This window comes from Daphnia pulex, chromosome 3, assembly GCF_021134715.1.
Source record: "Daphnia pulex isolate KAP4 chromosome 3, ASM2113471v1".
Lineage (NCBI taxonomy): Eukaryota > Metazoa > Arthropoda > Branchiopoda > Diplostraca > Daphniidae > Daphnia > Daphnia pulex.
This window is the reverse complement of record NC_060019.1, coordinates 6,309,296-6,327,782: the sequence shown is the minus strand read 5'-3', so window position 1 is coordinate 6,327,782 and position 18,487 is coordinate 6,309,296. Positions and strand designations below refer to the sequence as shown.

At 37.9% G+C, this 18,487-nt stretch overlaps 1 long non-coding RNA gene across 1 annotated transcript; it reads right to left on the bottom strand.

The window, feature by feature from the left end:
• Window positions 1–317: 317 nt before the first annotated feature.
• Window positions 318–1,799, bottom strand: LOC124189927. The gene is made up of 4 exons (XR_006872714.1): window positions 1,684–1,799; window positions 1,477–1,591; window positions 1,153–1,417; window positions 318–1,096 (listed from the first exon to the last, which is right to left on the bottom strand). It is a non-coding gene; the product is annotated as an uncharacterized LOC124189927 (long non-coding RNA).
• Between the last annotated feature and the right edge of the window lie 16,688 nt (window positions 1,800–18,487).

Genomic DNA, 18,487 nt, shown 5'->3' with positions numbered 1-18,487 from the left:
CCAGTCACATAATAATTTCAAAAATGAAATACACATTAACTCGCATTAACTCCTGCAACCTTTGCGGAAAGCCAATATGTACCTCAACATAAATCAATGCGAAGCAATGCATACGTTCTTATAAGCTATGTACCCGCCGGTATCCGCACCAAAGTGCGGAATTATTAAATTACATTATCTTTTTCCCAAATAGGACTTACTCATACAGCATACGATATATAACCAAATCATATTTGAAGAATGATGAAAGGAACGGTTTGGAATTTTTTCCCCTAAAAAATGTGCAAAAAAAGAAATGCTTTACGGCTGGAGCCTACCCATCAGCAAGAAGAGAAACTTGGTGAACGTTCAATTACAATTATTCAGTTAATGCTAATATTTCGCGGTGTTCATATCACTTCTCTTTTGAGACGTGGATTATTTTTAAAAAATCCTATTTAATGAAGGACATGACTATTACGTCGTACGAAGAATGAGTGAGATATTGAGCAACGCTAGAAAAAGCAGTGGGAAGGAGAGACTAAGAAAAACATTAGCAAAGATTTCAATTTTTCAAGAAAGGAGGACACGGCCCAAATAATGATGGTCCAGCAAAATAAGTGAAAGTATCCGACCTGCTACTGTGTGTTGTCTTACTCTATCACATAAAATTAGGGTTCAGTTCTGCGAAAACTATGAGACGTTGCTACCGTACCAGTTGCTTGTACATTTTCTCTGTTTTTTATTCTTCTCCATCGAACTCGATTATCCCATAATCCTGAAGGCAGTTTATAGTTTGATTACTTCGCTTCATTTATACCTTTAACAAAGAATTTTTTATTTTTTATTAAACTTAAATGGCCCACTTTCGTCACAAATAACACATTTTGTATATTGATTTATTTAAAGATTCAAATTAAGCCACACCTTTAATAAGACAATTTTCAAATTAAATGAGCCTTCTTTTCTGCTTTTACTTAGATAGTAGTCGAAGTATTACTGCAACAAATAAAAAAACATGCCAATTGTTAAAATATTTTGGAGAGCCCTCGCCTTAGGACAATGTAGGTAATAATTTGTGCTTGTGATGTTTTCCGTACACGTCAATGAATAAAATCTGTAAAAAAAAAGAAAAGAGATACGAGAAAATCCTATTGTGCTTCTAGTTTATACCTGCTGATTGTTTGTGGAAGATAGGATATGATTTTGCCATATCACTCAGAATTTACGTTTAATTAAAAAAGGGGTGCAGCAAAAGGTTTGTGATTTATTGGAATTTCATGTGACTTCATTTCTTCTTTTACTTTGATAAGCATCAAAGTCACCGCAACAAATAAAAACATGCAAATTGTTAAAAGTTTTTTGGACAGCCCTTCCCTTTGAAAAGTGTAGGAAATTTGGGCTCGTGATATTTTCCTCACACGTAAATGACATAATTCTGTGAAAGCAAATCAAATGAAAATCATAAGGAAATCACAGTGTGCTTCTGGTTTCTACCTGCTGCTTGTTTATGGACGAGATGATATGATGATGCCATATCACCCAGAATTGTGTAATTAAAAAATAAGGGGTACAGCGACAATAATTAATTTAATATGTTGGTTCAAACTCCCTAGAACAGAAACAGAGAATTGATTATCATGTTTATTAAAATGGTTAACACAACTAAAATATTAATACAGCTAGGGCTAGAAAATATGATACCTGATGAACTAAGAAAATTTCTTTTATGCTTGATTACAATTTAAATTAATGAAAAGAATAAAAATAAAGAATACAAGCTAAAGCAGACGTCTGTCACTGTCACCGTCATTTTGTTAAGTTAAGTAGTCCATGGTCAAACAGCGTCGTTAGAAAGCTGGGGTTGCCAATTACAAATAATTGGTTAAAAATAGGAAAAAGTGCAAAATACTAGGCCTTTGCCAATGAAAGCTAATTCTAAAAAAATGCTGTTGATTAATTTATCAATTAAATTTGGCATTCGCCACTGGTTAAAAAAAATCGTCATTAAAGAATATCTGGCAAGGTTTAAGCAAACGACTACAGCATATAGCGGACGATGAAGGAAAACGTGTCTGTATTTTTGCTTACTTCTTCCACATAAATATCGTGATTAAACCTTCATAATTGTTTTCGATAAAGCTGGTTCCACTACAATGGCAAGTGATTCCGAAATCTCATCATATGACGGAGATGAAGAACATGAAAAATGATCAAATTACATTATCTTTTTCCCAAATAGGACTTACTCATACAGCATACGATGTATAACCAAATCAGACAAAAACTTGCCACAAACAAAGCTATGTCTTCGTATTGCGGTAACGAATTACAAATATTAAAAACGAAAATCATTACTTAACGCTCAATCGCTCATGCGCACTCTTGCATTTTTAAATGCATCATTATTTTTAAAAATTGAGTCAATAATAATTTATCGTCCCAAAAAACTTAAAAACAAAAAACAAAAATAAAATATTAACCAGTCACTATTATAAAAACTGAAAAATTGAATAAACTTAAGACAATGCGTTGTCTTGAATTCTAATCATGATTTCCAAAAAATTTAAATTATATGGGAAGGTGAATAATGTAAGAATTATCTATCAGTGCCCTAGTTCTTGGCTAAACAGTTTTCCTCGTTGGTTTATTGCCCTCTTGCTGGCCTTGATAAAAGTCATTCCTCCTTCTTTTTTTATGAACCACGCTTACCTTGACTCTACTGTCGTTGACCGCGTTTGACCCTATTTTGATAAGCGTTTGACCCTAGATAATCATTTGCATCATAAGGTTTCGATGGTCCGTAATAAAACCCGATCTTGAAGGGCTTAGTTCCTTCCATTACAATAAGTCCGAGAATTGGCCAAAATTGGGAATTCGTACTTTTGCTAAAAGGCATTCCATCACATCCAATTTTGATTTTTAGAACGACGTCACGAGATCCAAAAGACGCATTGATCAAGTCTAAAGAACTAGTGATACCATCAAGAACATTAAACTTGAAGTATCCTCCAGGGCTTACTTCAACGGTGTTCACTTTCTGTGGAAATCCTAACAGTGTCCTGTAATTTTTTTAAGAGAAAAAACAGAGAAAGATCAGTTCTAAAGACGGCCAAAAGCTTGTTTACACTGTCCCTGGAGACGTTCAAGTCCGCAGCCCGATGGGCAATACGTTTTCGGAACAATTGCTGCCTATCAATGACACTTAAACCCTCGTCTACATCTTGAAGATACAAATCCCAATCATTCCAATCATCCTGATCATCATCGCCGTCTAAGTCGTTCAAACTATCAGCAACCTCTTCTGGCTCTAAATAAAAAAGGCTTGAGTTATCATCAAACAAAAAACTATTATCACCTTCAGGCTCAGAATCATAAGAAACATATAAGCATCAGTATCCAAACCAACTGGTGCTCCCTCAAACAGTTTATCTTGACTCGGAAGATCACTACCACTAACATACAAAATTCCATTCGAATTGTCTGAAGTTAATATTTGAAAATTAACCAGTTCCTCATTTTCACTCTCATTGTCATACTCCTTTAATTTTTAATCAATAGCTTTTCTTGGTCTTTGGGCTCTCTGCCTTGTACCTACAAACACTTTAACCTTTCGCTTATTCATTGCAGTTGGCAATGACAATAGTGAAGAGTGATACATTTATATAGTCATCTAGATGGAATTGGAGGGCAGGATGTAAGAAATATGTTGCGTTCCATTGCAAAGTGGTTATTTTCGAAAGAATCGTTTTTTTAAATATTTTGTTGTTTTTTTAGACTAAACGATTTATGTCCGTCATGATGTATTCTGAAAACGCTCAAACCTTTCGTTGTCTGAAAAGACATTTCAAAGTTGTTTGAGCAGATCTATCAAATCATGATTTTATTGCGGAAAAGGAACCATTGAGATCTTCACTGCAAGCCTCGTATCCTGTTGGGAGCCGGATTCTGGGAGAGAATGCTGGGGTGAAGCGTAAAAGATTTGTGATGATGCTCCAATGGTAATTCTTGCCTAGAATGTGACGAGCATCAACGCAAGACCATTTAATTATGTTGAAGAAAGAATCGACGGCCCACTCACAATAACTCCTTTTCAATTCTTGAATAACAGGCCATCGAATTGTGCTACTCCAAAGCCCACAATCAACTTTATGGCTTCGAATTCTACCAGTATCACAACAGTTGAACGAGACAATAACAGGAGTAATTATGTAAGCTATATCTTTCCACGATTCGTCAAGGACTATCTTCTCCAACTAAACAATTTCCATTCCAAAGGGAAATCTACAAGAAAAATTTGTGTCAAAGAAGTCGTTGACACACGACGATGTGGAATGTGTGAGGTCGTAAAAAATTCATCGCCAACCGAAACGGGATTTTTCGTTCAGTCATGGTATAAACACATAGAATGGTGCCCTAGTTGGGCTATTCAAATTCTTCCTCCCTTAGAAATGCGTAAAGATGAAAACGTGGATGTGGTAAACGGATCGTCAGAGAGGATACAGCTCCAATTGATCGAGCATCTAATAAATCCGTCGGTGATTCAGTCAGCGGAGCACCATATGGGCTCTGATGAGGAAATAATATATGCTCCTTTCAAAGGCTCTTTGTCTCTATTATAACAGAAGAAGAAGTTAATAAACAAAACATTTAAAAAATGTGTCAATATACTTATTTTGAAGTTTCGGTTAATTTTTATTTTCTTTCGTCTTCCAATCTTAATATGTTCAGAAACATGAGATTCCCTGGTCGAAGGCAGAGTCATTTGAAACAGAGTTTGCTAAAGAATCCCTCTGCACCCCGGAAATTTTGGGATTCGGTAAGAAAGATACAGCTCCATTGTATCCAGCATTTGTTAAGAAAATACAAAACAGAAGTTCAGTCGGCTCATCCCGCAAGGGAAGATCCTGCTGAACTTACAGACCAAAACCCCAGTTTTGACGTAATCAGGGAGCATTCGACCGAGCAGGATCAGACCATGGGATATTCTTTTTTTTTCAGGCGTAAGTCACTATGGGTAAAAGGGATGGCCAGATCTGCGGATCTGAGGGCCAAGTAAATTGACTAGAAAAGATGCTGGGGGTAGCTTACCGTACTAGATGCTACTATGTAAGATTAAACTTATCTTACTTTATTGTTTCTTTTAATAAAACTCAGAAGACAACAATGATCACCACCAACATCGATGTACAACTATCAGCTGATATTAAAGGTCTAAGTGCTTTTGCAGCTTTCTTTTTGCCATAATTCTGTTTTGAATCATACTTGTACCAGCTTTCATCAAAGGCACTACTTGCTTTCAAAGTGCTAAGTTGTTCCAAAGTGTAAGAGCCAAGGTTGTCTAAGATGCTAATTTCAAGTTGCTCCATCACTGATGCAACATTTAACTTCTTCAGAGTTTTTATTGAGTTTCTGCATAAATACTTTATCCAACTTGGAGAAAAATCATGGGTTCTGACATCATCCACTGGAGGATCATTCATTCCTAAATAATCTCTCCTATCAGGCTTTAATTCTTTCATTTCAACTATCTTTTTATATAGCTCAGATGTCCCATTCTTCTCTGTTGCTTCATTCTTGTTCTTAAGATATCCAAGATAAAAAAAGAGGTTAATTGAAAAGGACTTTCCAAATGCCTTCCTGTGAACATGTTGAACATATTTCCCCATTTCCTTTCAGTGCCATGTATTATGAGCTCAAACCCTCTGTTCGCAACAATTTTTTCCATGGCAGTAAACAGTTTTTTGGTATCCCAAGACTGTAATCTGCTCCCCATAATTACAGGTACCTTTTAAAGCATATTTTGGGGCTTTGGTAATAATTGGTAAGACACAAATCCTTCCATGAACACAAATCTTGATAAGGTTATCACTTCTTCAACCCGAGTTTTATCATTCATGAAAACAAACATGGAAATAAATATCATCCTGGAGGCATCATGTCCAACTTGAGTGTTCATGCCATTCTCGAGTTCATATCTGGATGCTTTAACGACTGAAGTCCAAAAGAAAATTCAATAAAATTCCATCCAGTAAGAAGTCATAATATACATCATGATATGGTTTTCAATCTTTGATGACATCACTGGTGTGAATTCTTTCCAGGAGATGATGTCATTGGTCTTGGTTTCTATAAAAACAGTTGATACTACAAAAGGTAACCAGGTATTTGTTTTAAACGAACACTGAAAAACAGATGTCTAGTGGAATCGTAGAAAACAAATAAGCATCATGGTGTCTCAACTTTTACAGGATCATGGTTCCATGTTTGCAATGTTGCCTTAGACTGATGGACAACTCAGTAGCAATTGCAGTAAAAAATCCTGACCCCACTCCTAAGGAACTTGACACCAGCATCCTCCGCATTAGTCATCCATTCATTTCCCACAGAAGATCCGTGAATTGAGAAGGAATTTTTAATCATCTTCATGACTCCTGGTTTCTCTGTGGATGTTACTACTGAAGGCTGCAACAAGGTTGTTACTACAAGCTCGCAGGCTTGATCAATATCGTCGGTGAAGACATTGAGAGACAATAATTTCTTGGTTTCATTTCTGTGTGCATCAATTTCTCTCTTGCTGTGGTCATCTGGTTTTAACACTCCAATTTTCATCAGCTCAGTTTTATGGCTCTGTTGTAAAATCACTGACACTCTGTGGTACGGTATTTTATGCGGTTTATTTTTATTGCAGTTGTCTGGACCCAAAGCAATATCAATTAGAGTTTTATCATATTCTTATGATATTTGGTCTCATTTGGTCCTTCGAACCGTAGCTCTCTCCACATCAAGCAACATTCTTCTTGCATCCTACTTGTTGCATCGAGATTCTTCTCACCTTCCAGGCGGTTTAGTGTTGGTTGCTCTGTCCGAGCCCTAAACCTGCTATCAAGTCATCGAAACTCTTCATCCTGATTCTTGGCCGGTCATCGCAGATTCGGTCGTCTGCTCGAGTCGCGCCTTCACGGCAGCACTGATTATCGGCTCTTGATTTTGTTCAATTTTTGTTGTGTTTGCTGAATCTATGACCAACATCTTTACCACCATTGTGTCCGTGAGTTATTCGTGATCACGAATCTGTGCAGTTCATCTAGTTTTGGCCACATTCTGTGCTTGTGTCTATGTTTTGGCCTCTACCTGTGTTTTGTTTACATTTCACATGGAGCTATTCACACTGCCTCAGGCATTATTACTCCATGCCATCATCTCGGTCTGTTCCCACATCCCTGCCAGACTTCCACCGATATACTTCCATCGGCTACGAATGCTTGGGATTGCTTCTTCTCCTAGATCAAGACGCAGCAATAGAGGTGGTAGGGCCGCCATGCGTTCCCGGGCTGCTAAGTGTTATTTACATTGTGGTCTAGCCAATACTCGTTCACTAGGCAACAGCTGTGCTCTCGTCGAGGATCACATTGTTTACAACAATCTTGACGTATTTGCCATAACTGAAACCTGGTTGACTAGTGTGGACGGCGATGATATCCTTCGTGCTGCCTGTCCAGCTGGCTATTCTGCTCTTCACATCCCCAGGATTGGAAGGAGAGGTGGTGGAGTCGCGCTCATCTACTGCAGCTCTATTGTGCTAAAGAAGATCACGCTCGTCCATGTTCCTGTATCCTTCGAGTACCTGGCAGTAGCTCTTACTGTTAACTCGTCTCTTATTACGCTTGTGGTTGTATACCGCCCTCCTGCCTCCAACTTTGGATTATTTATTGAAGAATTCTCCACCCTTCTTGAAATCCTGTCCACCTACCCAGGGCGTATCCTGATCGTGGGTGACTTCAATATTCACGTTGATCCATTAAATCCTGCGGCTGCTAAATTCTTGTGCCTCATCGAGTCGTTCGACCTGCTTCAGCACGTTTCCGGCTCTACTCACGCCAGCGGCCACACTCTTGACCTGGTGCTCTCTCTTTCGTCAGATAATTCTGTTGCAGACTGCTACACGTCTGACCCGCTGAGTGACCACTCTGTGGTCCATTGGGTGGTGAGAGCCCACCGACCATGTCGCCCGTTTAAACCTGTGTCATTCAGGAAGCTGAAGTCGATTGACATGGATAGCTTCACCGCTGACATTCTCGATCTTCCACTGTTTCAAGCATCATCTGACGATCTTGAGGGCTTACTTCTGCAGTATAATACTGGTCTTGCTACTGTCCTTGATGCTCACGTCCCGATGGTCTACAGATCTTTCGCCGTTCGTCCTGATAATCCTTGGTGCTCGGAGGAGATTTGGGCTGCTCGGAGGAGATTTGGGCTGCTCGGAGGAGACTGAGGCGCTTGGAGAGACTATGGCGTAGGACAGGTCTCCACGTGCATTATGAAATGTTCAACGATACCTGTCTGTCGCGAAACAAGTTGATTCATGAGGCTAAATCTACCTTTTTGGTCTCTAGAATCAATGAAAATCTAGAGAAGAAGTCCCTCTTCAAAGTCGTTGATTCTTTTCTGATCAAGAAGCCCCAGTTGGCCCTGCCCAACCATGACTCACTTCCAGAACTGGCGGAACGTTTCAGCGCGTTCTTCACCGAAAAGGTGAACAAAATTCGCGTTGCGCTGGAAGTTTTGGCCTGCAATGTGGTACGTGACTTTGCACCTTATCGGGGCAACTCTTTCTCGGTGTTTAAGCCTGTCAGTGTCAGTGAGATCCTGGTTCTCATCAAGTCGTGCCCATGTAAATCTTCATTGCGTGACCCCATGCCGTCATTTCTCGTCAAGGCCGCGGCTGATTTGCTTGCTCCTCCAATTGCTGCCCTAATCAATCGTTCCCTTGAGCTGGGCATCTTCCCTGCTGAGATGAAACTGGCTTTCATCTCTCCTCTGCTGAAGAAACTTGGGCTTGATCCTGATGTTCTGGGCAATTATCGCCCAGTTTCTGCCCTTTGGTTTATTTCGAAGCTTCTCGAGCGTGTGGTGGCCAAGCAGCTCATTGAACACCTGGAGACTCAGTCTCTCTATGTGCCAGTGCAGTCTGCCTATCGCTCCTTTCACTCGACCGAGACTGCCCTTCTCAAGGTTCTCAACGACATTCTTTCATCTATTGATCATGGCGATTCCGTCATCTTGGCGCTTCTCGACCAAAGTGCCGCCTTCGACCTCATTGATCACGAGATCCTCTTGAATCGCCTCTCCACTCAATTTGGAGTAACTGGTGTTCCGCTGTGTTGGTTTGAATCGTACCTTTCAGGCAGGTTGCAGTCTGTTTGCATTAAAGGTGTGTGTTCTTCACCTGTCCCTCTTCAATATGGTGTACCACAGGGATCCGTTCTTGGACCGGTGGCTTCACACTGTACATCAGTCATTTACACGAGATCGCAAATAGTTTCAACCTGTCTGATCACTACTATGCTGATGATGTCCAGCTCTACCAGTCATTTCGAGCAAATGAACAAAACGCGGTCTACTCAACGCTATCTGCTGCCATTTCTGGGATTAAGTGTTGGCTATCGCAAAATTTTCTTAAACTAAACGAGGAGAAGACGGATGTTATTCTTCTTTCCTCGGCAAGCTCCAAACATCCACCTGAGGGCACCTCACTTGACGTTGGCGGCGCCCTCGTCCCAATCTCCGATGGTGTTCGTGACCTGGGAGTTATCTTTGATCCTCATCTTACGATGGCCCCACACATTCGTTCATCATGTAAGAAGGCGTACTTCCATCTCCGCAGAATCGCTCGAATTAGGAAATTCTTGCCACGCCTAGCAGTCAAGCAGCTCGTCCATGCTTTCGTCATCTCTCAGCTTGACTATGGCAACTCCCTGCTTGCTGGTCTTCCTGACGTTCGTCTTGACGGGCTACGCCGTGTACAGAACTCTGCTGCGCGACTGATCACCGGGGCAAGGAAGTTCGAGAGCATCACCCCCCACTTACGCTCTCTTCACTGGCTGCCGATTCGTCAGCGCATCGATTTCAAGATCGCAGTTCTGGTTATCGTTGTTTACATGGTTCTGCTCCTTCTTATCTGGCTGAACTGATAATTCCATATTGCCCGCCTCGGGCTCTTAGGTCTGCCTCCCTCTACCAACTGTCTGTTCCAGCTTCTCGCTTAAAATCATATGGTAACCGTGCGTTCTCGGTGTTTGCTCCTCGACTATGGAATTCCCTCCCTCTCTCTATCCGCTCTGATCAGTCCCTTGGACAATTTCGGTCACTTTTAAAAACCCACTTGTTCAGTACTGCATTTTCAAATTGAACTCTTCTGTATCTAGTCTTGAGCCCACAGCGCCTTTGAACAATTTTTGTAAAGGGCGCTATATTAAATTCAATACATTACATTACATTACATTATGGATACAAGGTTGGTTCCATGTCCACAGAATGGTTTGCAGAGAAAATTGCTTGGAATGTAGCATCATTACCAACACCAATTTGATCAAATTTTTACATCCCTGCTCACTTGTCAAGTCAGTTGTTGGTGTGCTTTGTTTCAAAATCCAGAATGGAATGCAGCAGATTGATTTTGTGGAATGGGGATTCTGATACAGGTCTTCATTGAAGAATTGCTTTCCAAATTCAGGAATGAGATTCTTGCACTGATTAAGATTTTTGTCATTTCGTTCCTTCATAGTTATGTTTGAGCCTGTTGTGAAATGATTTCCAATCATTTCGTCTCTGGACTTAGCCATTGCAAACTCGATACACTTGCGAATGTAATCTTTATCAATGGGGGCAGCACACCATTCATTGTACATGTCTTCTGTCATAAATGGGAATTTTCTATAAGTGTTCTCTCAAGTGAATCCAATGCTTTTCAGCACTTATTTTGCTTGTTCTTGCAGTCTGTTGGCTTCAGAGGTTAGAGGGCTCTCACAAAGACCTAGTTTACTTTGGATGTAAACAATTACTTCTCTTGAGACCTTGAATCTGAAGCAAAGCTCATCCACTCGTTCTTGCTTGAGTAATGACATTGGAATAAATCCCAAAAGGTCCACAGACTAGAACAATGTAGATAATCGGTTTTTGATTGATCCTTGTCAGTAGTGGTTGAAAGTATTTATTTCGTTTGATCAAACCAGCTTGTTCATACAATCTCATTACATCACACTTGGTTGTTGTGAATTCAACGACAAGATAAAATCATCTCTTTAAAATACCAGGTCAGGAGTCAGGTTGTCACAATCACCATCCATCCTAGGAAAAAAATGATCCAGTCTCTGATCAATATCTGGGCCAAAGATGTAAATTGTAAAATCATGAGTGAATTTATACAGGGCAATTACTGGATATGACATGTTCACTATTGATGATCCAACCATTGTATCTTTACCTGTTGGCATTGGTTCAAAATTAATATCAACTCCGTTTTCACTATGGGAGACATTGATATATCTGGGACATTAACCATCTCCTGTAAAATAAGTCCAGGGCAGAGGACCCCTTGCATACCAGGCCTTAAAAGATCTGAAGCAGCAAGAACCAGTTCTTCCGAGTAATTCAAAATGTTAGCACGAGTTGATCGTAGGCGGTGAGCAAGTACTAGTTGGTAACCCGAATTCTATATCAATATTGTGGAGTTGTTACAATGATCACATTAAAACCTTCGCCCAATTAATTAAAATTAAATTAATAAGACTAAACATATAAGCAATGGATCGACATATTAGGTTAGGATTAAGCACTATCTTAACCACCAGATTGTTTTTTTCCAATCTTCAACAAAAGTTTATTTAAGAAAATATTTTGTCATTCAAAAAAAATTCAAGTAATACCTTTAATCACAAATTTGAACTTTTTTTTAATTATCCAGCATTACCAGCTCTACATACGTAATATCCCTGATAGTCTTGCTGGTTCCTTTTATGGTGTTTAGAAATCCACCCGTCAGGAATGCCTTCGAAAAACGTTACTCTACTGCGACCGGTGTGTTAACGGAATTAATAATTTATTTTTAACTTTTTCCCTATGACAATTTTAAGAATGTGTCCCGCAATGTCAAAACAAAACAATAAATTTCAAGTAACCTAGTTTCAATTTTGCTCATCTTCATACTTTCCACCATTTGGGATGTTATGCAGTGGAAAACATCATCCTCCCTGAGGTGGCTGAGTTCCTCAGTGATTTTATTAAATTTTTTTTTTCATTTCTTCCATTTCGAATCTTGGGTCAATGCAGCACTTTCACCAGTTGCGGAGGGATCCCCCCATTAAATAATATTTTTTAGACAAACTCTTTTCGGGCAATTACATTCAAATTGATGAGGGAGAGTTTTTTTCCCGAGAAATTTAAATTCTTGCGTTTTCCATATCCATTTATAGTTTACGTTTATAATCTATAATTCTCATTGTGACGATTTCGTCAAACGATTTTTTACTTACTTTTCATTTCTTCGACGATCGGTTCCAGATAGTGAAGGGCGGCAGCTGTTATAGCAATGCCTCTTCTTCTGCCTTATTTAATTTACTCCCTTAGTACAAAGAATGTTAAATTTTATATTGTCATAATATGCTACGAGGAGATAGTAGATTTGAGGAAACTAAAAAAAGTTAATTATAATTATATACGACTTAATTCATTTATTGTTTCTAACGGTTAGAAGAAGCCTCAGGAGTATACTACGAATGTTTATAAAACATCTTTCTTTCATTCTTTCCCTCCTTACAAAGAATTTTTTTTAAATCAAAACTTTTCATTGATAACAACGGAGGATTTTGAAGAAATTCCAGAAAAGTTAAGTGCCTCATCTTGGTTTGTCAATTTGTTGCCGTTCTAGACTTGTTTCTTTTAGCTGTCATTGTGGATACTATAGTACTTATATACGTATATAAGAGTACTATTTAAATTTCTAAAGATAAGGATGGCGAAGATCTAACCGGTATTACAGGATTATAATTGAAATCTTGATCGATCCGAATTTCTGGCATTTTCATAAGATTTGGCACCAGCTTAAATAAACAGTGAACGAATTCTCTATTATACGCCATGATATAATTTGGTTGAGAAAGGTGTAAATAGTTTCTTTGTGGTCTCTTTTGATTAACAGACCAACACATAAATTTTGTTTGTTGAAAACAAAGTTACGTTTGTTGCTGCTAGCCACCAAAACATCGTCCACCAGATGGCTTGGTGATTTTACCACTTTGTCGAAGATAATATACACATGAATCTGCATTACAAGGAATAAGACCAAATTTGGTCAGGAAGGCGTCACATTTCTCATTCCAGTTTGTTTCAAGCTTGTCTAAGCCGTATAGACTTTTCTGGAGAAGATACACTTGATGTTCTTGTCTGGTTGCCACGTATCCTTCGGGTTGCTCTAGATAGATTTCTTCTTTCAAGACAACATGTAGCCTAGAATGGCGGTGGTAACGTACAGCTGAAACAATACTAGATCTTCATCAGCGGTCACCGCTAAAATAGCCCGTAAAGAGTCGTATTTGACCACAGGAAAATAGGTTTGAAAAGATTCTGTACCCGGCCTCTGGGAAAAACCGTTTGCAACTAAACGTGCTCTGTATTGCTTAGGCAGTATTGTCAACGTACAAGTATGATTTTGATTTAAAAGACTCGACCATGGTTTTTTTCCAAGACAGAGCATCCAACGACCTGATGGCATCATCATAATAAGTTAGTGGTTGATCACCTTTGGTTTCACATGTTAAAGCATGTAGGAAGCTTCTAGGCACTGCTTGCTTATGAACCTTAGCTGGATATCGATGTAAACGCTAATCGTACGTGACACGGTTCTTCTCAACTGGAGGCTTAAGAAAAAGGGGCGTATATTTTCACTTTTGAATGAAATAAGTCATCCTTCCCGTTTCAAGAAAAATTGCGTCACGACTGATGATAATTTTCCTTGAGGTCACGTTCTAGAAATGATAAGCCTTTTCTGTCTCGCTATAACCGACAAAAAAGTTCAGTCTTGGCATCAAGTTTCTTGCGATTCACCACAGTAATATGGAAATAAGCCGTTGATCCAAATACACGAATTAAGATGGGAGACTATTGATTTTCTTTTGTACCAACCTTCATCGTGACAGAAATATTGATTGTGTGTAGCGATCAGTTGAGACAATAAACATGCAGGCCCCAGGCTCGGCCCAAATATATAGAGGTACAGACTTTGCATGTACAGGCATTGAGCCAACTTTATAAACAGTCCTGTTTTCGCGTTCTGCCACACCTTTTTGTTGCTGTGAATATGGAGTGGACGATTCGTGTCGAACTCCTTCTTTTTCTAGGAAACGGGAAAATTCTTCACTTGTTAATTCACTTCCGTTGTCTGAACGAAAACTCTGAACATGATGATTGGTCTCTCTCGTAAGTCGTGTTTCATAAAGTTTAAAATAATCAAATACTTGAGACTTGAATTTTAAGAAATACAGAACCCGAAACCCAGTGAATTTGGAAAAGTCTCTTACTTTTTCCATATGCGCATCGTTCACATGGAGCGGAAGATTCTTATAGTAGTGCAGAACTGTAGACCAACGGCACATTTACTGGATTACATGTAACTTCGTCACTGCTATGTCCTAAGTGGTGGTGAAAAGTATTGAGGGAGACGGTTGACACCATAGCTCTCGCTGTTGGTCGTATGATTGCAATGTCCAGATAGTAGAGATCGTCACTGTACGTTTGAACGTGTACGTACGTGGGTAGAAAATGTGCCCGTCCCTATATTATTCCTGATCCACTTCGGCTACGGTCAACGTAAATGTCAATAGTGAGAAAGTAAGCATAGTTTGATACTTAAGTTCCATTAATTTAATATAAATTATACATAATATGTACACATTGAATTATATATGTATTTTTAAAAATTATAGATATCGTCGTTGCCCACAGCTGAAAAAGTACGCCATCCCCTATTCTTGCGATCCACTTAAAAATTCCGTCTCCGAAAACGTGGATAGCGATACTGAACTCACGGTATTACTATTAATTATATATAATACATAGCAGTCATTATAATATGTAAGAATATTACATGAAACGTAATAATATACAATAAACATGGTTACCTAATTTGTTTTTCATTAGCTTGTCACTTTTGAAAATGTGCTAGTATAGAATTTGCTTCTCAAAAACGTATAAGGCAAAATGTTATTTCAAATGATATAATAACAAAAAAGTTCAATTGAGGGACGAACTAGAAAAGGAGAAAAAGTTGAGGGAAGAAGTAAGGAAGTAGCGAAAAAGGAAATTGCTATTAGAAAGTGAAGGAGAAGACAATTGGGAAGCAAAAGAAGTGTGAAAAAATTTTCATAACAAATACTATGTCCAACGACTTTATAGGTTCCTAACACACTATGCGGAAACTTCCTTCAATCTGGAAACAGTTAAAGTTCCCAATGGATACAAATATACTTTGTCCGTCTACAGAAAAGCTCAATTTCTCACACACATTCAATAAAGAAGCAATCAAAAAAATATGTCTTACTTCGATACATCAATAGTATTGGTGTCATAAAATTCATGACCTGGTAACATGATTTACTTATATATTTTTTGAATTACTTATAATTTTTACTTATAGTTTTATTTGAATCATTCATAGGGCATTCCTCCAAGGAATTTCTTTCAATATCTTTAAGAAGCGTATTCAAGAATCAATCAGTCAAAATGTATATTTCTTCAGAACCAAGCAAGAACTTTTTAAGAAAATTACATAAAAGGGTAGCAAATTTAAAAAAAATTAAAAAATCGATTTAATTGCTTACAATACAATCTTCAATCGGGGTTTTATTTTTTCCTGTGAATAAATAAATAAAACCCCTAGTCTTTGGGTCATTTTTACGCAAATTTCAGGTGTTGCATTGTTAAATTTTTAATTTGTTAGACATAAAAGTGAAATGCTACTTACCCCAAAAGTAGTTACTAAAAAAGTGAAGACAGGTTGTGGAGTGAGTACGAATGGGGGGTGTGCACACTTTGCAAATTTCTCCCCGTACAGTTCGCCGAAAATGGACGGGAGCCAAGAATCCGTAGTTGATCCTTCAAAAGTTGGCTTTTAGCAGCCTTTCAAAGATATATCCTGGAAGGTATAATACAGAATGCATTGACAATATGTCTCGATCATTCGCAAGGGAAGTTATTGCAAAATCTGATCCAAAATACACTTTATCAGATTTTTTGAGGAGATTAGGCATCAAAATTATTTCAATGGATTAGAAGATACTCGATCGTCTACTCGACGCGACTATAACACCAGGTTAGTTCATTAGTTATCAATATTGTAACTTCCAATCAATTCTTTAAATCTAAATAAGGGCTAAATAATAGCTAAATAATAGGCGAGTTGGTGAAAATGGATACCCAAAAGAGGATTCTTATAGTACTGTGGAAGAAACAAGGCCCAGCTATTTCCTTAAAACAGCATTACAATTATTGGGTGAAGATGTAATTTTCAAAAACAAGCAATTTCTTCAGTAGAGAAGATTTGTTAGGAGATTTTTAAGATGCTAGGATGAAGAAACACAACTAACAAAGAAAAAAAAACTCCCAATTGTTCAGCCAGAAAAAGTAATATATTTTTAAAATCCTATAAAGAAAGTAGCTCATTTAAAAATAAAAAATTAGCCCGTCCAAGCAGATTTTTCCATTGTCAGTGACAGTGTCACTTTCAATTCATTATTCAAAGTTCGGCCCTTCATGACATAAAAATATTTTATTTTTTGTTATTTGGCCTTTCACAATATTGTTTTGTTCAAAGTTATTCAGTCCCTATACAATAACCTGACTTCTCTGGGTTTTCTGTACGATTTATCGACAAAACTTGAAATTATGGACGGAGGATGAAGGGGTAGGGAAACGTAAACGTTGTGGCCTTTTTTGTATGATTAAAATGTGTGACACCGCGGAATATAGCTCTGCTGTTAGGAAACAAACGAGTAACAAGCAAGCAATCAACAAAAAAAATTAAAACAAAAAAAAATGTGTTTTAAGAAATAGATTAATTTGAAATCTGAATGATTTTTTTTAGTTGGTAACTGTCACGGTACTTAAAGGGTTTGTAACTAAACTTAATGTGGTTTTACTTGGTAAGGCCATGAAGGAAGAAAGGAGGAGACGCATTTTGTCAAATAGCTTTTTGGCCACAAAAAAGGCCATCATATTCACCATTCTGCCACCGTATCAAAGCGCTATCATCATGACGATATGGATGATTACTAAGAAAAGTAAACTTATCTCAGTATGGTGTCTGCAAGTAACAAGATTTAGTATCAGCTGTTGATATCAGCAACAAACATCACGTGCAGCCTTGCATGCACTTGTAAACACGACATTTAGTAAGAACTTAGGATGTTGGTGGATAGATGGCAGATGATTTAAGTCGACTTTCTCCCCCTTCTCCGAATATTAAAACTTAAATAGCTTTTTTTATTCTAAGTCTTATTTTAGTATTTTACGTAGTTGAAATTACCTTTTTTAAATATTCTATTTTCCCATAAAAAATCCTACCCGACAGGCTTTACCAAGGCGAGATTAGACTGAGTCCAATCCTTAATATACATTAGTACATGATCAGTGATGTCTCGCGTGCAGGAAAGCCAAAAATGCCAAAAAAGAAAATGTTTTTTATTTGTTGTGTTATTGGTGACGAAAACGACAAATCCTTGTTAAACTTTCCAACAGGAAAAGTTTGAGAATCGACAGAAAATAATTCTGAAACGGAGCTTGACGAAAGCATCAAAGTTGTGCGAGTCACATTTTGAGGAAAGTGACATTAATAATGGATATCAAGTAGGCAACCATTTTGTTCCAGCAACAAGAAAGCGTTTGTTAACGAAAGATGTAGTACCAACCGACAATTTGATGGTAGCTATTCCACATTGTTAAAAATGTAATTTGACGTCTTTATATGCAATAAATTGGTGTAGCAGCAGGTATAGCAACCAGTAAACGTACCAGAAAGACTTTAAATCCTTAACATTGGATCAACAGCAGGTATGTGTAATATTAAAATATGTTTTGTAAATAAAAATAATTGCATTAATTTTGAAACCAACTACCAAAATCGAAAGCTACAGCCAGGACCATCAGTTATTGTTGGTGCTATAATTAGTTTAGTTCAACCAAATGCAAAAACCAGTGGTATTCATTTTTAGACAGAATAGTTCTCTAGTTCAAATAATAGTTTGCATTATTTCATTAGCTGAGTACTCAACTAACTTAGGTAGATGCCACAAAAAGGTGTAATTTCTTACTTTTTACACTTGTTCGCTATTGTCATGTAAGTTAAGGTTAGAGAATTGATCAGTTCGAGATAAAATTTCGAACGCAAAAGGTACTATTTTTGAAATTGAAATTATTTCTTTTAAGGAATAAGGATATTTGTTTTGTAATTAATTTAAAAATATTAAAGTAAATGCTGGATGCAATTGAGTAACTACGCATGCGAGGAAGGCGCCTCCATCTGCAAACAATACGCATTCAAATAGCAAAGGTTGCAATAAATACCTATCCATTACTCCTCACAAGAGGAACTTCCTGTTTCGGAAGATTTCGCCTGATTCTTGCATCAGTTGTTCAAATAATTCCGCAATGATAGAAAAATTGCAGGACAAAGGTA